Raw genomic sequence first — 5,965 nt, forward strand, 5'->3', positions numbered from 1 at the left:
GTGCACATCCAACCACGCGGACACAGCGGAGGCCGCGGCTGACGTAGTCGCCACTCTGAATGCAGAAGCTCAGGGACGGCGGCGGAGGCCGCGGGAGACGCCATGCCAGATGTAATATGGCGTTACTGTGACAGCGTCTCAGAGAGACAGGAGAGGATGCAGGAATGTGAACATTAGGATAACAGATGGGATCCGGTCCTGGAGCGCTGAGCCAGCCTTAGGAGGCATCTGATGGGTGAGAAATGGCGTCCAGATACCCGGATCGTGACAGACTGCTTGGTCTTAGGCGAGCGAGGGTTAGGTTTCTGTTTGTTCAGTGAGTGATTCAATTACTGTAACTGAGTGGACAGGAGATCTGCCCATGGCGGATGAACCACAGGGACAATATGTGGCTGTAACGGCACGTGAGGTCCCATAGGGGGCCGTAAGTCGTTACCAGCGTATTCAATAGAGTAGAGAAAGTAGCCCAAGGTGTGTCATTATGGACCATCGTTGCCACAGCCCTACTGGGGGGTAGGGAACCCCCAGAAACTGAACCCTCCGCTGCTATGTTTTCCTCTAAAGTGTCTGCAGCGTCACCACCATGCATTGTGGGATCAGCCAGAGAACCATCGCCCCTTGAAGCTGACATATCTGAAAGCGTAAATCACGGGCACCACAGTACAATATCAGCAGTATATTACCTGACCAAGAACCCCCTGTGCAGTGTGATAGCACAGAGGATTCAAGAGGTAGACAGTGACTGAAAATCACAGCAAAAAAGACAAAATAAGTATATCCTGTGTAACACCTATATCAAATAATAACCCTGACGCACTAAGCTCCCCTCAGGGTACAGAATATAGGGATAGAAATCTGAGTGAGATACACAAAGTAGAAATCACGCAGCAGCTATATGCACACACACACAGTCACATGTACAATGCAGAAATTATGACAAGCAATAAAACTGCACTGGACTAGCAATACTAAGTAATACGAAGTAAAGCTATATAGGGTAATAGATATATCAATGCACAGTAAAGACTGGATGTATATCACAGGGTACTTGTACTACATAACCCTGAAGTAATGCACCTTTTCTTAACTAATACTGTCAACAGACATGTAGAATACTAAAGTGTCTTGTAAAATGCACAGCGCTGACATGCAGGAGGCTTTACAAAGGAGGATTTGCCCAAACAGTCCCAGGAACAGTGCTGCTCTGTGTAATGGCGCCCAAACACTGACTGGTAGTGAGGGAGAGATATGCAGCTCCAGGGCGGGAACATTACTATAAATGGTGCCCTGGGGCTGGGGGAGGGGCTACAGGTCCAAGCCTTATCCCCCTGCTGGGCTTCGCCACTGGTACAATGGGCTGTTAATAAAACGTTTTTTGGGAGGTAAAAAAACCGACCTGTGCCCTTGCCCTGGTGGTTTAGTGGAGTCCCTGCCCAACCATAGTTTCCACGCCAGCGCACGCGGCCCGCCTCCCACTTAAGTGTCCTGTAAAATGCACAGCGCTGATAATGCAGGTGGCTTTAGAGGCTTTGCCCATACAGTCCCAGGATCAGCTCAGCATGTGAAGATGGCGCCCAAACGCTGACAGGGAGTGAGGGAGATGCAGCTCCAGGGCGTGAACATTTACTCTAAATGGCGCCCTGGGGCTAGGGGAGGGGCTACAGGTCAGAGCCTTATCCCCTTGCTGGACTTCACCACCGGTACTGTGGGCCGTAAGAAAACGGTTTGTAGGTAAACCAACCTGTGCCCCTGCCCTGCTGGTCTAGTGGGGTCCCTGTACTGACACAGTCTCCACGCCAGCGTGCACAGCCCGCCTCATAATGTCCGCGTCGGATCGCGATTTCCAGCGGTTCCCGCCTGGGGGACCCTCTTACCTCCTCCCTAGATGCGGCCACGCGATCCCGGAGAGCTTCGGTGAGTGTGTCTGCCTGACTTGCCGAACCAGAGCCTCCGCTGTAAGTACCTGGCAACCAGTGACACAGGAGTATACAACGCCGCTGGGGGAGGTGAGGGAGCTGCAGCAGGAGATGTCAGAATGACATCTAGCACAGACAGTGCCTCTGCTGCAGCCCTTGAAGTCTTCTATCTTCACTTTTAAAGCTCTTTTCAGGACTGGCCTGTTAGCTGCCTGCACTGCAGGCACCAACTTACAAACTAAGCTGAGCTCCTGTGCACAGAAGCAGGGTTATAGAGGAGGCGGCGCTGAGCATCTTGGGAATAGTCAAAGCTTTTAGCCTGTTGGTGCCTCGGATCAAGATCCTACTCTACACCCTCGATGTTATTCATGTGGAACCCAGTGTACCCCGCTGCAGAAAGTTAATTGATCTGCTGGAATGTGCTCATATCCACCAGAAGTCCAGAGACAAATGCTAATCAGCCCTAGAATCCTGTGCATGGGACAGGAATCTGTAAATAAACACAGCAGGGGTCAAGCCTGCAGTACAGGGATACACACTGCCTAACCAGGTGTGAAATGGTCTTCCTGGCCTGGTGTACCAGAACAATAGTTTGTTTGCCCAGGAACCAGGTCCAGGGCTTTAAAGCAATCCATAAAGATGAAAGTAACAGCCCTGCTAGACTGGCTGAGAAACCCCAAAATGTAAGATGAGACTCAATCCACTCTGGTTTTGGAAGGGTTAAAGGAATTCCAAAGAGGTGGAGGCGAGGTTGCAGCATGGAGGTTTAAATATGAGAAGCACAGACCAAAAGTTGTCGTTATCATTGAGTTGGCATCCAAGGAGAGACTGAGGCCTATAATGTCCAGGATATGAAAAGAGACCTCACTCAACCAGCGTTCAACTCTACAGGTGATCAGAACATTGGCCCTCATTCCGAGTTGTTCGCTCGCTAGCCGCTTTTCGCAGCAGTGCACACGCTAAGCCACCGCCCTCTGGGAGTGAATCTTAGCAGATTTGCGAACGAAGTATTCGCAATATTGCGAAAAGATTTTTCTGTGCAGTTTCTGAGTAGCTCGAGACTTACTCTTCCAGTGCGATCAGTTCAGTGCTTGTCGTTCCTGGTTTGATGTCACAAACACACCCAGTGTTCGCCCAGACACTCCCCCGTTTCTTCAGCCACTCCCGCGTTTTTCCCAGAAACGGCAGCGTTTTTTCACACACTCCCATAAAACGGGCAGTTTCCGCCCAGAAACACCCACTTCCTGTCAATCACACTCCGATCACCAGAACGAAGAAAAAACCTCGTAATGCCGTGAGTAAAATACCAAACTTCTTAGCAAATTTACTTGGCGCAGTCGCAGTGCGAACATTGCGCATGCGCAATTAGCGGAAAATCGCTGCGATGCAAAGAAAATTACCGAGCGAACAACTCGGAATGAGGGCCAGTCTTTTTTCCCCTTACCTTTATTTCTAGAAATTGTTGATGTAACTATTTACACCATGGGTCTTCAACCTGCGGCCCCCCAGCTGCTGTGGAACTACACATCCCAGCATGCCCTGCCACAGTTTTGCTATTATGACATGCTAAAACTGAGGCAGAGCATGCTGGGATGTATAGTTGCACAGCAGCTGGAGGGCTGCAGGTTGAAGACCCATGATTTACACTATTGCATTCTTACAATTTTCTTTTTCTGTAAACTATAAGCTTTAAAGTTTTAACTTGAAATAAAAATCTTAATTTTAGTTCTGGATTCTGTGTTTTTACACCCAAACCCTGAGAGGCTCATGTAACCTGATTTTTTACATGTTAATAATTGTGTGTGTCACTTGGCCTGACTCACGCAGTGACTGGTAGCATTTTTCTTATATTAGTTTCAGTGGAAAACTACCACAAGAGAGGGATTGTACAGTGGATATAAAATGTCTACACACCCTTATGCAAACTGTAGGATTTTGTGATGTAAAGCCTGAGATAATTTACTATGAGTTTACAAAAATAAGAAATATTAACCTTCTACAGTAACCCTGGCTGCATATGTGTGCACACCCCTAGACCAATACTTTGTAGAAGCCCTATTTCCTTTTATTACAGGAGTTAGTCTTCTTGAATAAGTCTGTCAACTTCGCAATTTTGGTGTAATGAGTAGCACGGTAACTGAGCACAGCACTGAGGTCATGGGTTTGATTCTCACCATGGCCCTATCTGCGTGGGTTTCCTCCGGGTACTCCGGTTTAGTCCCACACTCCAAAAATATATTGGTAGGTTAATTGGCTTCCCAAAAAAAAAAATGAACGCGTGTGTACATGGGCAGACTAAAGGGGCCAAATTGTCGTAATCTGCCATCATATTCTATGTTTCTATGTATCCTTACTCATCCCTGCAACAACAACAAAAAAGTTCAAGCTCCATTAACTTTATTAAATTGTGAGGGGATCTCCTGAGCACAGCCCTCTTTATTTTTCATGGGTTTGAGGTCTGGGCTCTAAATGGCCCATTCCAAGACTTTGATCTTCCTTTCCATTGCTTGGCTGACTTGGATGTGCACTTTGGATCATTGTCATGTCGGCAGAAGAAAGTCATCTTAAGCTCTCTGACAGAGGAACACATGCTTCATGCTAAATTCTTTTTTTCCCAGCTATTTATTATATTCTCCATCCACACTAGAACACCTCTTCCAGCTGAAGAGAACCAGCCCCAAAGCATGATGCTACCACAATGTGCTTCCCAGTATGGTGATAAGCTGTCTTATCTTTCAAGCAAAACCTCTTTCAGAACCAAGGCCAAAAAGGTCAAACTTGGTCTCATCAGACCAGAAGAAATTTTCCCATATGGTTTGGTGTGGATAATTATTGCACAATTTAGAGAAGCTTGGGGTTTCTTTTTTGTGCGAAATGGCTGCTGTCTTTCTGCCCTACGACATGGTCTTGACATGTGTAGTATACAGTAGGTTGTCACATGCAGGGATTGACCAGTTCCTGATAGAATTACTACAGTTAATTTAATGTTACCATAGGTCTCTTGTTCACCTACCTGATGAATTTTCTCCTTGTATTGTCTTTAACTATAGCACATCCTGATCTTGGCAATGTCCCTGTTGCGCTACATTTTCTCCATTTATTGATGCTAATCAAGTGTTTTATGGTACACTTTGTGCTTTCAAAATTATTTTATAGCTACAGCCTATGGACGTACTAGCTACAGGACAAAATCAAGACAACATACTGGAGAGAGGGTACATTTCAGTTTTTTTGGAAAGAAAACTACTGAACTTTTATGCATGCCCCAGTATATTTGTATTAACCTATAGTGTTCAAATTGTTAATATACAGCAGTGCTGTCAGTAACCTGCGGCCACGTGCCAGATATGGCATGTTCTAAACATTTACCAGCTGGGACTGGTTCAAAGTTCCATGCAGACATTTTTGTTTCACACATCAAACATGTATGTGCCTATACATGTATGCGTGCATACATATACACACATCTATAGTAATATTATAACAGCATTGTGTCTGTCAGCCCCAGGTTAGCGCAGAAACTACAAAACCGATTTTTGTGAAAACTGCATAGTTTTGTAGTGGAATCTCGTAGAAATAACCTGCACAATACCGACGCCGGCATCCTGATCTTCGAAAATCCCGACAGGGGGGAGGCAAGCATGTTACCCCCCCCCCCATCCCTTTCCACAGCCTAACCCTAACCTCCACCCTTAATGCCTAACCCTAAACTCCCTCGTACTGCCTATACCTCTCCCCTTACTGCCTAAACCTAACCTCCCGCCAATCCCCCCCCCCCTCCCCTGAAGCCTAACAATAACCCTCTGGGTGGCGCTTAAGCCTAAGCAAACCACTTCCCCACCCCAACCCACCATAATTATGGTCGAGATGCTGGCTGTCAGGATTTCAGCGTTGACATCTCGATGGGTGTCGGTATTCCGACTGCAGGGATGCCAACAGCCGCCATCTTCACCGCAACCCCATGCAAGAGATAATTACACCAGAAAATGTTACTTAAATAACAAATATGAATCAGACAAATAAGAGATAATCCTATTTATTTAACATAT

The sequence above is a fragment of the Pseudophryne corroboree genome, chromosome 4 (genome assembly GCF_028390025.1).
Source record: "Pseudophryne corroboree isolate aPseCor3 chromosome 4, aPseCor3.hap2, whole genome shotgun sequence".
Classification (NCBI taxonomy): domain Eukaryota; kingdom Metazoa; phylum Chordata; class Amphibia; order Anura; family Myobatrachidae; genus Pseudophryne; species Pseudophryne corroboree.